The following is a 17,495-nucleotide window of genomic DNA, read 5'->3' on the forward strand; positions in this document are numbered from 1 at the left end:
GAAACATCAATGTGAGAGAAACATCAATTAGTTGCCTCCTATATGTGCCCTGGCTGAGGTTCGAACCCGAAACCTGTGTATGTGTCCTGTCCAGGAATTGAAACTGCTACCTTAGGGTGTACCAGACAACAATCCAATCAACTGAGCCACATCAGCCAGGGTGCATTATTATTAATTGTATTATTTTCCATACGAACAATTGTAAACCTACTTTGCCCAATATTTATGTGATGCTAAAAGTATTTATATAAAAACTACAAAGCTTCTCAATTTAAATTTTCATCCCTCTTTTGAGAGTTAGAAAAATACAGCTTCATTTTTTCATATATAGTTATCAAGATTATTCATTATGAGTGTACCCAAATGTTCATAATAGTTTAATATAAATATATAAAGCTTTTAAGTTCAACTGACCCATAGTGTATTGTATGGCCACCAACTCTTAACTTGTGGTTTTTTAAAAAAATATATTTTTATTGATTTCAGAGAGGAAGGGAGAGGGAGAGAGAGATAGAAACATCAATGATGAGAGAGAATCATTTATTGGCTGCCTCCTGCACGCCCCACAATGGGAATACAGCTGGCAACCCCAGGCATGTGCCCTGACCAGGAAATGAACTGTGACTTCCTGGTTTATAGGTTGACGCTCAACCACTGAACCACGTTGGCTGGGCTTAACTTGTTTTTATTATTTTTTTTTTTTCCTGACTTTTCTTACACCTAATTTAAAATAATAGTCATGCCTAGAAAATTATGTGTAAAATAATAAGACCTCTGTTGTTTTTTACTCTATACAGTAATCCCTCCCTTATCTGCGGGAGATATGTTCCAAGACCCCCAGTGGATGCCTGAAGCTGCAGATAGTACTGAACATAGTATACTCTGTTTTCTTCCTATAAATGCATACCTATGATAAAGTTTATAAAAATTAGGCAAGTTCATAGTTACAAGATTCATTCTTACTGTTCTTATCTTAGCAACCTCAGCATATTTTCTTTCCTTATTAAGTCAAGAACTTTCACCTTTTCACTTAAGGAAGCACTTTATGACTTCTCTTTGGCATATTTGAATTGCCAGCATCATTACTCTTGAACTTTGGGGCTATTAATAGGTAAAATAGGGTTACTTGAACACAAGCACTGCCATATCACAACAGTCGATCTGATAACCAAGATGGCTACTAAGTGACTAACGGGTAGGTAGTGTATACAGCGTGGATATACTAGGCAAAGGGATGAAGCAGGACAGTATGAGATTTCATCACACTACTCAGAATGGCATGCACTTTAAAACTTATGAACTGTTTATTTCTGTAATATTTTGTTTAATATTTTCAGATCACAGTTGACCGTGGGTAACTGAAACCACAGAAAATGAAAGCATGGATACAGGGAAACTACGTCAGTTCTCCTAAGGCAGTGGTCTGCAAACTCATTAGTCAACAGAGCCAAATATCAACAGTACAACGATTGAAATTTCTTGTGAGAGCCAAATTTTTTAAGCTTAAACTTCTAACGCCACTTCTTCAAAATAGACTCGCCTAGGCCGTGGTATTTTGTGGAAGAGCCACACTCAAGGGGCCAAAGAGCCACATGTGGCTCGCGAGCCGCAGTTTGCCGACCACTGTCTAAGGCAAATTCCTTTCCAGGGTCCTTCGTTACCCTGTGTATACTGATGATTTTGACCTATAGCTCAGAGCCAGATAGATCCAAGGTTTTCTGAGGCCTGAAGCTTACACAATTGGAAGACCCTCTTAGGAAAGTTAATATAGCTGTTTAAATATAGAATTGTTAGGGCTTGTCTCAGGTCCTTGAAGGGGCCTTTGCAAGAGACCTGAAGATTACTTCATCAGCTTTACAGCAAATCTGCCTCTGTGCTATAGATATACCTTAAACCCAGATATTTTTCTTAGTGAATACAGAACTATTCTCAAGTTGCCTACTAGATGGATATTTCTTTTTTAAAGTCCCCCTTAAAATTAACAGGCCCACAGTTGAACTTGGTGTCTCTCCTTCCCACTCCTCCACCACTATCACCAGGAACTTGCTAGTTTTCCTATATTCTCTAGATCAGGAAATAGCACCTAGTTGCAGAAGTCACCTCCCTATCCAAGCAAACCTTAAACCTTGACAAGTCATCTTCTAAACAATTTGACAATCACATTTCTCTAGTTCATTTACTTTTCTCCAGCTCTAATCCTACTCTAGTTCAGACCATCATCTTTTTTTAAAAAAAATTATTGTTGACAGTATTATAGATGTCTCCTCATCTTCCCCCATCCCCCCCACTTTGCCCTCCTCCACCCAGCTCCAGCCCTAGTTCAGACCTTCCCCAAAATATTGTCTGTGTCCATGGGCTATGCATACCTGCATATATGTTCTTTGGTTAATATCTTCCTTTTCCCTCCATCCCCCTCCGCTCTGAGATCTGTCATTCTGTTCCATGCATCCATGCCTCTGGACCTATTCTGTTCATCAGTTTATTTTTTTAATTCAATATTTATTGTTGAAAGTATAATGTATGTCCCCTTTTTTTGCCCATTGACCTCTTCTAGCCCGCCCCTGTCCTCCACCCCGGCCTTCACCACCCTATTGTCTGTGTCCATGAGTTATGCATATATGCACACAAGTTCTTTGGTTGATCTCTTCCCACTCACTCACCCCTGCCTTCCCTCTGAGATTCCATAGTCTGTTCCATGCTCTGTGTCTCTGGGTCTATTTTGTTCATCAGTTTTTTTGGTCATTAGATTCCACATCATGTGAAATCTTTCTCTGACTGGCTTATTTCACTTAGCACAATACTCTGCAGGTCCCTTCATGCTGTCTCAAAGGGTAAGAGATCCTCCTTCTTTACTGCTGCATAGTATTCCATGGTATAAATGTACCACAACTTTTTTATCCACTCATCTACTAATGGGCACTAGGGCTGTTTCCAGATCTTAGCTATTGTAAATTGTGCTGCTATGAATGTAGAGATATGTACATTCTTTCTGGTTGGCATTTCAGATTTCTTTCTTTTCTTTTTAATATATCTTTATTGATTTCAGAGAGGAAGGAAGAGGGAAAGAGAAATAGAAACATCAATGATGAGAGAGAATCACTGACTGGCTGCCTCCTGCACATTCCCTACTAGGGATTAAGCCCACAACCCAGGCATGTGCCCTTGACAGGAATCGAACCTGGGATCCTTTAGTCCACAGGCTGACACTCTATCCACTGAGCCAAACCAGCTAGGGCTGTTTCGGGTTTCTTGTCCTAGGAAAACCATCAATATCTTTCACCTAGATTATTCCAACAGCCACCTAATGGGTCCCCTAGCCTCCAGTTTTACCACCTTTCAAATGATTCTTCACATTCCAACCAAAGTTACCTCTCTAGAATACACATCTGATAGTGTTATTCCTGACCCTGAATACTTTACTGTACTGTACAAACTTCATTATGTGTAAGAAATGACTTGGCAGTGCTGTGAAGGGGAAAAAAAGCACACCAAAAAACAGTTTGGGGAACTTTAACCTAGTGATTTTGACTCAGTAGATCTGGGGTAAAATATAGGAATGGGTATTTTTAACAAGACTCTTAGGTGATTCTGAGGTAGGTAGTCATACGTTAAGGCACAATGTTTAATGGCTCCCCAGTTCTCCTACAAAAAAGTTCAAACTCTTTAATATGTCTTCCAATGCCTTGTACAATCTTGCCACTGCATACCTTTCCAGCTTCATTAATGACTTCCTGTACCCTAGGCTTAAGTTATACTGAATTTCCCCACATTTTTAAAGAAATGATCTGTTCTCCCTTGTTGATCCTACCCCATCTATCCATTCCTTCCAATAAACCAACCAAACACACAAAACCTCCTGCCATGCCAATTCCTATTTTCCATTCAGTTTAGACATTAATTCCTCTAGGAAGAATACTGATTTCCAAGTCTGAGTTAAGTACCCCTTCTAAAGGCTAGCATAGCATCCTGTATTTTCCCCTATCACAGTACTTATCTAAAGTAGTCTACTGACTTATCTGTCCTACTGAATCACTGTCTTGTTCTCCAATGAATCTCCAGGTGCTTAGCACTGTACCTGGAATATAGTAGGCACTCAATAAAAATTTATTGAATGAAAAGTAAATGAATGACTTTTACTTAGAAGAAGTATGAATGAACTTAAGAGAAACAAGCTAACACTTTTATTTATGTAATGGAAAATATGTATACCAATGAACAAATGCCAGGAGGGACAACAGAAAAATAACTATAGTAAATGAGCTAGTAAGAAAATGAACAAAGGATTTAAGTAAGCAGTTCACACACACACACACACACACACACACACACACACAGTTTATTCTCATCAACTAGACAAATGCAAATTAACCAATGATCTTATTATTCCACTAGTGCCCCAGTGCATGGATTCGTACACATTGAAAGGAAATTAATTAGAAGGTGGCCATTGGGGTGGGACTGAGCGAGATGGGCTGGACATGCCCTGGATCCAACTTCCCATGGTCCCTCCCTGGATGGCCACACCTGGGGTGGCGCCGCAGCTCGAAGGGTATCTGCGGAGTGAGTGGGGTCCCTCCAGCAGGTGGGATCCCTTAGCCTGGCCTGCATGCATCAGGCTGAAACCAGTTCTCTGACATCCTCTGAGGGGTCCCAGATTGTGAGAGGGCGGTTCTCAGGTGACACACTCCGGAATCGGGCTTCCTCCTCTCTGGTTCCGGGGTGCGTCACCCAAGAACCACCGTTGCCAAGTCACTGCAGCTTGGCAGTTCCTGCATTGAATGTCTACCCCATGATCATCAGTGTGCATCATAGTTACTGGTTGGAGTGTCTGCCCCCTGGTGGTCATTGCATGTCATAGCTACTGGTTGGATGGTTGCTTAGCCTTTTATATATATAGATAGATAGATAGATACCCATCAAACTGGCAAAGATTTAAGTCTGGTAATACCAATTTTTGGCAAGGATGTAGAGAAACGAGATCTCACACTGTGGGTGGCAGGGTAAGCTGAAGGTATATTCCTAGAAACTCTAGAATGTAAGTATAAGGATATCCTTTTAACATTGTTTATAACAGTAAAAAAAAAAAAAAAAGAAATAATCTGAATGTCCACCAGTAGTGGCATATGTATCAATGAAATACTTTAGAGCATTTAAAAATAGTTACACATACAAATATGGATAGTGCCTCATAGTGAAGAATAAAGAGTTAATGTCAGTAGTGCCAATGTTTAGAAAACAGAAGTAAAAAACAAAGGATCCAACACAGAAGAAAAGCAGAGGATAATGGTATAACTATCATTTGATTCCCTTAATCTGCTATTTTCCAACAAATTTCTTGTCATTATGTTTGATACGTGATCTATTATTAAACAACAATTTCTCACCTCATACAAACTCATTAAAATAAAACTTTAAAAATAATTTTATTGATTTTAGAGAGGAAGGGAGACGTAGAGAGATAGAAACATCAATGATGAAAGACAATCATTGATCAGTTGCCTCCTACATGTCCCCCACTAGGGATTGAGCTCACAACCTGGGCATATGCCCTGACCAGGAACTGAACCGTGCCATGCTGATGGAGCAAAATAAAACTTCTTTGAGCTTTAGCAGTACTGACTGCAAAGTGCTATCTTTTTAGCTTTTTGTATAGTTTTTGGGATTGTAACATTGTTTGATCCTACATTAATATCTACAAAATCCTGAATAACATTCACATTAATTTCATGTTTTAAAAATTCAATGAAATGATGCAATTTCTCCCCGCCATCTATCCATAGTGAAATTATTTCTTCATAAGGCCAAGGAGGTGATTCTAATAAATCAAAATAATTAAAAATGCCTTGTTTCTAATAAAAGACATAAATTCATTACTTTTTAAAAATACATTTTTATTGATTTCAGAGAGAAAGGAAGAGGGAGAGATAGAAACATCAATGATGAGAATCACTGACTGGCTGCCTCCTGCACGCCCCCTACTGGGGATGGAGCCCGCAACCTGGGAATGTGCCCTTGACCGGAATCGAACCTGGACCCTTCAGTCCACAGGCCAACACTCTATCCACTGAGCCAAACCTGCTAGGGCTAAATTCATTACTTTTTATTAACATACTAGAGGTCTGGTGCACGAAATTTGTGAAGGGGGGGGTCCTCAGCCCGGCCTGCACCCTCTCGCAATCTGGGGCCCCTCGGGGGATGTCCGATTGCCAGTTTAGGCCCAATTTGGCCTAAACTGGCAGTCAGACATTCCTCTCACAATCTGGGACGTCTGGCTCCTAACTGCTCGCCTGCCTGCCTGCCTGATTGCCCCTAATCCCTCTGCTTGCCTGCCTGATCACCCCTAATCCCTCTGCCTGCCTGCCTGATCACCCCTAACCACTCGCCTGCCTGCCTGATCACCCCTAACCACTCTGCCTGCCTGCCTGATTGCCCCTAACTGCTTGCCTGCCTGCCTGATCACTAACTGCTTGCCTGCCTGCCTGATCGCCCCTAAGTGCTCAACTGCCTGCCTGATTACCCCTAATTGCCTCTGCCTGCCTGCCTGATCACCCCTAACTGCTCATCTGCCTGCCTGATCGTCCCTAACCGCCTCTGCCTCGGCCCCCACCCATCGTGGTGGCCGCCTCTGCCTTGGCCCCCACAGCCGTGGCTTCATCCAGAAGGTCCTCTGGAAGGACATCCGGAATGACATCCAGAAGGTCGTTTGGCTGTCCAGTCTAATTAGCATATTACACTTTTATTATTATAGATTCTTGTGCAGAGCTTCACATTTATTTTTATTAAAATGGAATGTCTTTAAACTTACCTGACAAATCTTTTTTTTTTTTTCTTTTACAGAGAGGAAGGGAGAGGGATAGAGAGTTAGAAACATCAATGAGAGAGAATCATCAATCAGCTGCCTCCTGCACACTCCCCACTGGGGATGTGCCCACAACCAAGGTACATGCCCTTGACTGGAATCTAACCTGGGACCCTTCAGTCCGCAGGCCGACGCTCTATCCATTGAGCCAAACCCGTTAGGGCCCTGACAAATCTTTAATATGAGATTCATGCTTTCTACTACCAATTTAAAACTTTCCAAAGCTTTTATGGTGCATTTGATTAAATTTTTTACTTTATGTTAGTTCATCTTGACTGCAATACAATTGAAATTATGTCAACATTAAAAAATTTTATTAAAAAAAGAAAATAATGAAAATTCTTCAAAAATTTTCAAGGTTTTGCAAGAAATCAATGTTAGCTAATCCCTTTGTCAAACCAGAATTTAACAAAAGAGAAAAATGCATATTTTATGAAGGATATGACTGACATAGAGCAGTGGCAGTTCATAAACGACATGTTGCCCATCTCAAGCATTGTACTTGAGCAGTTTTAATAATTTCAATTTTTTTTGCTACAGTTTCTAGTTTAATTTTATTTTTGTTGGGTTGGTGATAAAATAAATTTTATCCAGAATATTTTTAAACAATTGACTTATTTTATTTTAGGTACTGAATTGCAATAAATGATTTAAACAGTGCCAAGTGATGACTTTAGGAAAATTTTCTAACAAATTTGTAACTACTCTAGACTTCCTTCCCACTACTGTAGGAACACTATTACAACAAAAATGCAATTAATTTCACTTTTAATTATTATCAAAGGCCTAATCATTTAAAGCAGACAATACTGAATTAGAAATATACTCTGTTGTAGCTGATACCAATTATTTTGAAGTAACAAATATCATTACCAGTAGAGAAACTGACTCAATTGCATATTAAAGATTCATTACAAAGTGCTTTTCTTTAATTGTAGATCCCTAATCAATGATAGCACATAACTGTCATTCTCTTCTATGATACTCTTAAATAGCTTCATATAATTTATTTTGCAATATATTTTGCTGTTCTTCCTTACTGCACTGTATCATGTATGTAAACAACTGCCTATATCCACTTCATCTTTCTCTTTTAACTCTATGCCCCCTCACTATTAGACAAAGACTACTGTGTTTTACTAAACTATAAAGAGTATTAAAAATTTTTATGATAGTATCAGTGTCTTTATTTAATTTATACAACAAATTGGCAATTGAGTCCTTAGGTGCTTACTGCAGCAGCACATATAGTAAAACTGGAACGATACAGAGAAGATTATTAGCATGGCCCTGAGCAAGGATGACATGCAAATTCGTGGAGCTTTCCATATTTAAAAAAAGAAATTGAGTCATTAGTTGATGCATCTGACAGATCTTGAATTATGATACAGTCTTTTTAAAAAATCATGTTCCCTAATTTACTTATTTATTGGCAGAAATTTGCCTACTAGTTTTATTAATACCATCTCAGGTTACTAAATATGACTTCCATTCCATGGACCAATGGACATGCTTTTCTGTTGTTACTCCTAAATGCTGAACTATCAAACAATTCTTACATCCATTCTTTTATTTAAGCTTTTTGTACCATTCTGAAAACACTCCTTTTATAGCCAATTTCATGCTACAAATGTGACAGCTCTGAACACAGAGTTGGGAATAGATACATTACACAGTATCTCCATACAAACAGATAACCTCGAGAGCAGAGTTATTAGTAAAATGAAGTTAAAAAAATAAATGAGTTTCGAATGTTTACCTGTTCTTCACATATTTAACTGTATATCTATAAATTTGATTTTTAATAGTGTTTATGCTTAATACCTGGCTCATAAAATCCATGAAAATTTAGCAATCAGCCTTGCAAACTGGTAAAAGCCAACTGTGTGTACAGTAAGGGAGGCTTTGGGAGAGCAAGTAATTTCCCTGAGTTGGTAAGTGGCTAAGTCAAGATTCAAATCTAAGTCCAAAACTCTGACACAGGTTAGGTTTCTTGGTGAATAAGGGCCATAATTGGCGTGTGTGTGTGTGTGTGTGTGTGTGTGCGCGCGCGTGTGCGCGCACACGCACGCATGTCTTAACTTGCAGGGGTTGGGGCATATACTGAGGTAACTCCACAGGCAAGGGAATTCATTTTCTGGACTACCATCTTATATTGATACCAGCGGCCCAGTGCATGAATTCGTGCACATTGAAAGGAACTGTAGGCCTCGGTGGGCACAAGGGCAGGTCTGGGGCCATCCTCCACACCCCCACCCGACCCCTCCTGCCATGGTCCCCGGTCCCCAGTCTGCCGGCAGCCCCGCTCCCACTGCTGCCACTCCCACACACTGAAGGCGCCAGCCCTAGTCGCTTCGTGCCTTTAGCAGGTGTGAGCTGCAGCTGCTGCCCCGATCGCCCCTCAGGAGCATGGGGAGGTGAAGAAGCCCTCAGAGATGATCAGGGCCAGCAGCCGCCACTCGCACCCGCTGATGGCGCCAAGAGATCAGGACCAGCACCAGGCGCCGGCAGCAGGTGCAAGCACCGGGAGGGACCGTGGCAGGCGGGAGCAAAGAATTTTCAGTAACCACCAGAGTCTGGTCCCGATGACAGCGACCGGCGCCCCACCTTGGTCTGGCGCCCCCGATCACCTGCTCCACCATCCCGCCGCAGCCAACGCTCACCATGTTCTGTGCATGCCCCCTGGTGGTCAGCGCAAGTCATAGTGACCGGTTGTTCCGTTGTTCCAGTTGTTCTGCTGTTCGATCTATTTGCATATTCACCTTTTATTATATAGGATTGCACACTCTTTTACATTCCCGTTCTGACTGGCAGTTTTGCTAGAGTCTTGATGCTTCATACCTATCCAGGAATCAGTCTAGGCTGGATACTTGAAGGAAGAGGGAGCAACTGAGTGGTCTATCCATTATCTGCTATTGGACATTTCTCTTTTAAAAATTTTTAAATTGCCTTAAGGAATGTAAATACAAGTGTTTCCCACCACAAGCCTCTTAACCAGGTGTCCTCAAACTATCCTGCCCGACGGGTGCCGCTACCTGTCCTGCTTAGCAGCCGACTCGTCCCCGGCCTGCAGTGCGCATAGGAATTTGTTCATAGCTTTTTTTTTAAACTATAAGTCTGGCCCTCCAATGGTCTGAGGCACAGTGAACTGGCCCCCTGTTTAAAAAGTTTGAGGACCCCTGCTTAACAGTACTACATGAAATTCCAAAAAGCTTCAGAAAACTTGTAGTCTGAAACCTTACTACACTTTGGGTGCAAGAAAAGGAAAGGGCACGCTTCAGTCCCAGGAAACCGGGGCAAGAGTTTGGGGACAGGAGAACCAAGTGCTAGCCTTCTTAAAGTTCTCAAAACCTTTCACACAGCCTTTTTCTGAGAACTGTGTGAAAGGCTGGCGCTGCTGGAGAGCTTGCAGATCTGCCCTTGTCCAACCCCTTCATTTAAAAGGGGACACTCTGCTCTAGTGGGGTGAAGCGACTTGATGAACGTCAAGTGGTCGAGGCAGCATTAATTTATAGCTCTTTCCACTACAACACACGGCTTCCTCTAAAATACCCTCCCTGCCAAGAACTTACCCCGAAATCACCAGGAACCTGGTTGGGGACTGGCCTACAGTTGAGAGCCTAGGTAGGACAAACCTCCCAGTCGCTCCTGAGGCAAACTGCAGTAACTGAGTCAGAGTTCATTAAGGTCAAACAGAGATGCACAAAGCCCAAGGCAGTTAAGATATGTGGATTCCTCAGCGAGGAGACTCGGCCAAGGGCTAAGCAGCCCCGCCTCTCACACGCGCGGCGGAGCAGCGCGAGCAGCAGCGAGGGCAGGGCACGCAGCGGGCGGCGCGCACGCTCGCCCCGAGGCCGCGAGGGAGGCGGGCTGACGTGCGCGCTCTCGCGGCGGTGGGCGGGGTTCAGGGCGGGGCTCTGAGCCGGACCGGGGCGGGGCCGCAGGAGCTGTAGGTGCTGCTGCTAGGTCGCGACAGGTGCGCGAGGCAGAGCGCCTGCGATCCGGGGCAGGGCTGGTACCGGTGCAGAGAAAAGACCGCTTTTAGCCAGGTAAGGGCCTTCTCCCTCCGCATCCTCCACAGCCGAAAAGTAAAGCGCGCGGACCGCGGCTTTCCTCCACACCGTCTTTCTCCCGCGACTTCAGGGGCGCGGGGAGCACAGGGAGAGGGAGCCCCTTACCCTCGAAAGAGGGAGTGGAGAAACCGCTGATTCTCTGCTCTTTCTTCACTTTTGGGTACTGCTCTGGGGTTGGAAGTAATTATATAGGGCTGAGCCTTTGCTGCCTGAGGGAGGAAGCTGATAGGAACTCCCTCTTCTTAAATCGGGAACACTCCTTGCTAACTATATATTTTTTGATGTGGTGGAAGGAGGTGGCAGTTCATCTATATTCAAAAGAATATCCCAAGAAAATACTATTATGATATTCAACTGCTCTTTTCCCCTCTTTATTTTTAGCCATTCCCTCCCTCTTTGACTTCTCTGCCCTTCCATTCTGCCAGTTAAACTCTGTTTAAGACACTTACGTCCTTTTGAGGTGTGTTGAGAATATAGCAGTCCTTGCAGCCGGATGTATCATCCCCGAATCGCTATCGTGTATATATTGCTGGCACCTGTCACTAACGTACGTAGGTGTTAATATAAGGTAACTGTACACCCTGACTAAACTTGAAGTTGTAGGTGCTAGGAGCGAACCATCTGGCGCTTGTCCTTGCCTCCTTCTGGCGCTTACAACTACTGAGTTTAGCTGATCCTGGTGAGAGATATTTGAACTACTATTGTCTTTCACTTAATTCCAGCTTTCAAAAGCCTACCTAATCCAGATGGTTCTATCAACTTGACTCTTTAAATTAGTCAAGGTACTTAGAGAGTTATCAGCCTTTAAGACAATGCCTCTGTAGGGGGTCGGGGTGTCTTCTTTTGAATGAAAGAGTCTTTCTTTTGCTCTTGATTTCAGTGGTTAAATAGAATACTTTTTATCTGCATAATTACTAACACTATTCACAAATGATAAATTCACAGTTTTAGGAACTGTGAAATAATACTTTCTTTTGAGGTTTGATGTATACACAAAAGAAGATGACCCTAACAAACATTTCTCAGTTCCTGTGGAGTTATAACCTGGATGAAGGATGATCACGTTTTAAGTATACCTTCAAGAAGTTGCAGAGTTAGAGGGGAGAAGGTTTTAAAGGAAAAAATAAAGAAAGCTGTGCATGCATATATATTTCCTTGTGTTGCATCAATAGAAAAACACATAACATGGCAATATGTAATTACTTTAAAAACATTTCTTTTTTTTTTTACCATACATTTATTAAGTGCCTCTTGTTTTGTCAGTTCTACTGTGAATTCAAAGTTCCAAATGGCCAACTGTAAAAGAGCTAAAAATCAAATGGGTTAGGCAGATCAGTGGCTATAATTTACAGTGTTGGTGAGGTCGATGCATAGGTCAGCCCAGAGTGCTGTGGGAGCGTGGAGAATAATGTTTGTCTGTTTTAATTCTGTCTTTTAGTTTCCCTTAAAAACAAAACAAAAAAGTAAAAAACCACAATAGTAAAAACCTTTGAGTAATAGGGTTCTCTTCAATTCATGAATTTGTATCATTCATATTTCTTACCTTGCATTCTGTCACCATTATGGCCTTTTCAAGATGGGCTTATGTCCTGTTGCTGGCACTGTAGCAGTTCAGTAAATAGTTGGTGGAGCTATTTTCACTGTTCTCTCATGAGCCTGGAAGTGTGGTTATCAGGTAGTTCCTGAACTGTAGAGCTACTGGGAAGAGAATAGAGTATTGGCAACATCAGTAAAGCAGTGCCACATTGTAAAAATTGCTCCATTGTGTAACTTTGTTTAACTTGGTACATTCAAACTTTGTTCTAGACTCTGGTTAAAGGTGGGCCAGATTTCAACCTTCTAATAATTATAAGAAAAGAAAGCTTCAGAAGTGAAAGCAATTCTATTAACAGCATACCTTGGTAACAGAAGATACTTTTTCTTGCTAAGGTGTCCTCAAAATGTCTTTCTCTTTCTTTTTTCTTTGGCAGCAGGGATAGGGTGGATAGATGGGTAGAGAAGGAAAGAGTCAGAAGTGTTTGAAGATTCTTTGTAGAGTCTTGATTATCTGAAGTCTGAGCAGTCTTGAGTGCTCGTCATATAGCTGTAGGCTTTTTTTAATTGCCTACTGTGTGCGCCAGTGCCCTAGTATACAGAGGATGAACATGACATGGTCCCTTCTCTGTGACTGTGTTTTTCATTTTTTAAGTAGAATTGTGAGTTAATAATACAGGTGGTGGTTGTTTCATTTAGTAATTTGAGCCATGACACTTGTTGGACACGTTTCTTTGACATTGCTTACCTCTTTTCTTTCTGTTTACACTCTAGGAAAGTGGTCTCCAGCAGGAATTTTTAGAAAGGTATATTTGCATGTAATTTGGGTACCTACAATGATTACATTGTTTTCTTACAATGTTTTCAAGTACAGAAGTTCTTCAAAGACACACAGACAAAAAAGAATGTTGAGAGTATAGGAGATCATTGGACAAGTTTACCATAAAAGGCCTCCTAACCACAGATTGGGAGAATTTGTCATTATTTATATTGACCATGAAACTAGTTTTCAGGCATTCTTAATTCCATACACTCAGAAGTAGATTATCTTTATTTAGATTGGAATTGTACTCCTTCTGCAGATAGAAAGGTGGGTAACTTGGTTCTGAAGTCAGGAATTTCCATAAGAAAAGACTGTTGGTTTTGTTTTTTTTTTTTAAGGTTGCTCTGATCTTTCACTGTATTTTTTTTTATAAGAAGTTAAAGTACTTTATTTTGGATTGTGTACAGTAATCTCTAGGTGACGTTAAATCACTTAACACAGACTCTCAAAGTTCTTTAGTAACAAATGAGTGGTTGTAAATTGAGTAGTTTCTACTTAATGATTGCCGAATTGAGATTCTATGGTAAATGGTGCTCTTGGTAGGACCATACTGATATGTTTATTCTGTGGCTGGATGCAAAGTCCTTGAGCCTCAGTCAAGTTACTGTGCTAATGAAGATCTCTTCTCATAAAAAGGACAAGGTTTGACCCAACAAACAATTCATTATTCAGCATGTCAAATGATTTTTTTTAAACTTGAAAACATTTCTAGAGACTTCACATGTCCAGTTTTAAGAAGTTAACATGATACCATGAAAATTTAGATTATTTTTATTTTCTTTCAAAGAATTTCTTAACAATGCTACTCTGACACTGAGAACTTTCATATTTTGAAAAAAAATGCAACCTTTTTTGTACTTCTGATAACAAGTTTTTCTATTATTTATCCTATAACAGAGCTTACTATTTAAAAATCTTACAGTCTCTCAAACATGTTTTCTCTTGCATGCCAAAGTATTGCCAATTTTTGTTTCATTACCTATAGATCAGTAACCCAGATATGCTTTTACTTGGCTTTAGATTTCTACAATTTTTTTTTTCTTCCATAAATTGAAATCAAGCAAATGGCCCAGGAGTTCTTTTCCTCATAGTCAATTTTACTGAACAGGTAACACTTGCTCAGATTTAGCTTCCATCTCCAGTACTAGAGGAAATCTGTCTGCCTATACATAGTCCCAGTGATTTCCCTCTAATGGCCCTGTCACTGTCCTCCTTACCACGTGGCAACATTTGACCAAGAGGACAACTTTTCTGGTTCTTCCTTTCATTTGGCTTTCTTGATGTGATTCTACCTGGTTCTCCATCTTCTAGTCGAACCACTTCCTTTCTTGGTCCTTCATTAACTCACAGTCTTTTTGCCCCTTAAATGTGGTGTTTGCCATGGCCCTGTCCAGAATCTTATTCTCATTATACTCTTTCCCTGTGCATTTTGATCTGCTTTAACACCTCCATGTGAGTGACTTGCAAATTTATCTTTAAAAAAAAACACGCATTAAGCCTAGCTGGTGTGGTTCAGTGGTTGAGCGTGGACCTATGAACCAGGAGGTCACGGTTCAATTCCCGATCAGGGTTGCAGGTTCGATTCCCCAGAGGGGGGCGTGCAGGAGGCAGCTGGTCAATGATTCTCTCTCTTCATTGATGTTTCTATCTCTCTCTCCCTCTCCCTTCCTCTCTGAAATCAACAAAAATATATTTCAAAAACACACGTTAACAATATAATATAATATAATTCTTGTTTTATTTTCACAAATACAACTATACATTCACATTTAGAAAATAAAAAGTACATATACTAATTATAAAAAACCTGGGACCAAATTAATTATAAAGAAGATAAAATATTTTATCTGTTCCAGGGAGAACTATAATCTGATGTATTTCCTTTCAGTCTTTTTTTTCTTTGACGCACAAACATACACACACTCACAAACATACAGCTAATTGGGTTCATACTATTACAGTAGATACAGTTTTGTATCTGCTTTTTTATTTACATTATGTCATAGTTTTTTATGGCATAAAAATCATTTGAAAAAAATTTAGTGGATGTTTAATACCATATTGCATTGATGTTGCATAATTTACCTGTGCACTTGGGTGTTTTGATTGTTACATTATTAATAAGTGAAAAAATTTGAGGATAAGTTTATGCATAAATCTTTGTACAAATCACTCATTATTTCCTTAGGTTAGATTCCCAGAAGTTGAATTACTGTGTCAAATGGCATGAAAATTTAAAAATACTAAACCTCCTGCCAAATTGCTTTTCATGAACACTAAGCTAATTAACATTCTCACCTGCAGTGATTGTGAGTGCCCATCATATTGCATTCTTTATAACATTGAATATTATTTTTTAATCTTTACTAATTTGATAAGCAAGAGTTATTTAACTTGTATTTCTTTATTGGTGAGAGTGAACACTCTTCATACATTCATTTCAATTTCTTCTTCTGTGAATTGTAATTTGTTTAATTCATTCCCATTTTTATTTGGGCCTTAACATTATAATTATGTTGTTTTTCTGTCTGGGGTTCTTTCATTTATTTGGGGGAAGAGAGTAGAAGTTTGTATTATTGAGTAAGTGGAATGACAAAGTAGAAAGTGTACAAGAAGTGTAAATTGTGGTGTTTTAAATGCCCATTGCTTTGAGAAGCCAGAGCTTGTGATGGCTGAAGCAGCACTAAAAACAGAAAGGGTACTGGCTGGCTTAAGAGTCAGGATTCCCAACTTGGTGTTGGAAACTAACCACCTAGGTTATCCTGAGTAAATCATTCATCCTCTCTGAGCTTCATCTGTAAAGTGAGAAGGTTGGGCTCTTGATCGCAAAGTCTGTACAACATGGATGACTTTTGATCACTGCTCACTGTATATTCTGAAATTATTTTATCTGCCATTCCTAATCTTCATCCATTTTAAATATAACAGAACCTGAGGAAAGACTGGGTACAGCAAAGGCAGTTTTCACAGGGGTAGCAAGGCTTAATGGAGCCTGGTGGCAATTTAATGGTTTGCGCCCACTGGACAATAGAAGTTGCATAGATTGACACTTGGCAACTTGATAAAGTAAGTCTGAAAAGCCCTGCTGATCTATGCCACAAAGCACCATCATCTCTAGTGAATGTAAAGCAAGTCTTATATTATGATAAAAGGTTTACGTTGCCATGCCAAGTTATTTAACAACTTTCACTATTTTGTAGGGAAATTATTTTTAGTGTTTTTCCTTGTGATATGTGTATAAGCTCTTCATTTTAAGAATATCACTTCTTTTGTTTAACTAGACAATTGTCTTTTAGTTTTATACATGATTTATTATTACTTATCTATAGATCTTTTTCTTTGGGATTCTTTTCTTGCTTTCATGCTTAAAAGTCTTTTGTCATCCAGAGGTGGATTAAGTATTCACTTCAATTTGCTTCTAATTTTTATGGTTTTACTTTTTTTTAAATATATGTTATTGGTTTTTTACAGAGAGGAAGGGAGAGGGATAGAGAGTCAGAAACATCGATGAGAGAGAAACATCTATCAGCTGTCTCCTGCACACCTCCCACTGGGGATGTGTCCGCAACCAAGGTACATGCCCTTGACCGGAATCGAACCTGGGACCTTTCAGTCTGCAGGCCGACGCTCTATCCACTGAGCCAAACCGGTCAGGGCTATGGTTTTACTTTTTATATTTAACTAGAGGCCCAGTGCATGAAATCTGTGCACTGGTAGTGTCCCTAGCGGCTGCTGGTCAGGGCCTCCCTCCCTTTCCCCGGCCAGCCTCACCCCCTGGTCGAACTCTCAGGCGAACTCCCGGTCGAGGGGACAATTTGCATATTATGCTTTTATTATATAGAATTATATAGGATTTTTTAATTTTTCTTTTTTACTTTGGAATACCAAACCAGTATGTTTAGTGCCTTTGCATATCTCTGAGCTTCAGATCCATATTTCCAACTACCTGGTAGACCATGTGGGTAATCCTTATATACCAGGCACCTGCATCCACCTAGTTTCCCTAAGGAAAAGGACTGAAGTGTTCCTTTTCTCCTCCCACATTTAATCACTAACATTGGTTTATTCTACCCCAACAGTGATAATGCCTCAATGCCTCTTTCATGTCTTCTAATTCAGATTCCCCTTTTTTACTAAAGTTGCTGAGCATCTTTAGAGTTGGCTTCAGTTTTGCTTTTTCAGTCATTAAAAAAAAAAAAAATAGAAC

The 17,495-nt window shown here is 40.3% G+C and overlaps 1 protein-coding gene across 1 annotated transcript in view; it reads left to right on the plus strand.

Moving 5' to 3' along the window:
• The first annotated feature begins 10,758 nt into the window (after window positions 1-10,758).
• Window positions 10,759-17,495, plus strand: part of LIMA1 (LIM domain and actin binding 1) — a 92,579-nt gene continuing 85,842 nt past the window's right edge. Inside the window, exon 1 of the mRNA XM_080659243.1 lies at window positions 10,759-10,908. The gene's annotated coding sequence lies outside the window, so the exon portion shown is untranslated. The remainder of the gene's footprint in view (window positions 10,909-17,495) is intronic.

The sequence above is a fragment of the Plecotus auritus genome, assembly GCF_963455305.1.
Source record: "Plecotus auritus genome assembly, chromosome: 3".
Classification (NCBI taxonomy): Eukaryota; Metazoa; Chordata; class Mammalia; order Chiroptera; family Vespertilionidae; genus Plecotus; species Plecotus auritus.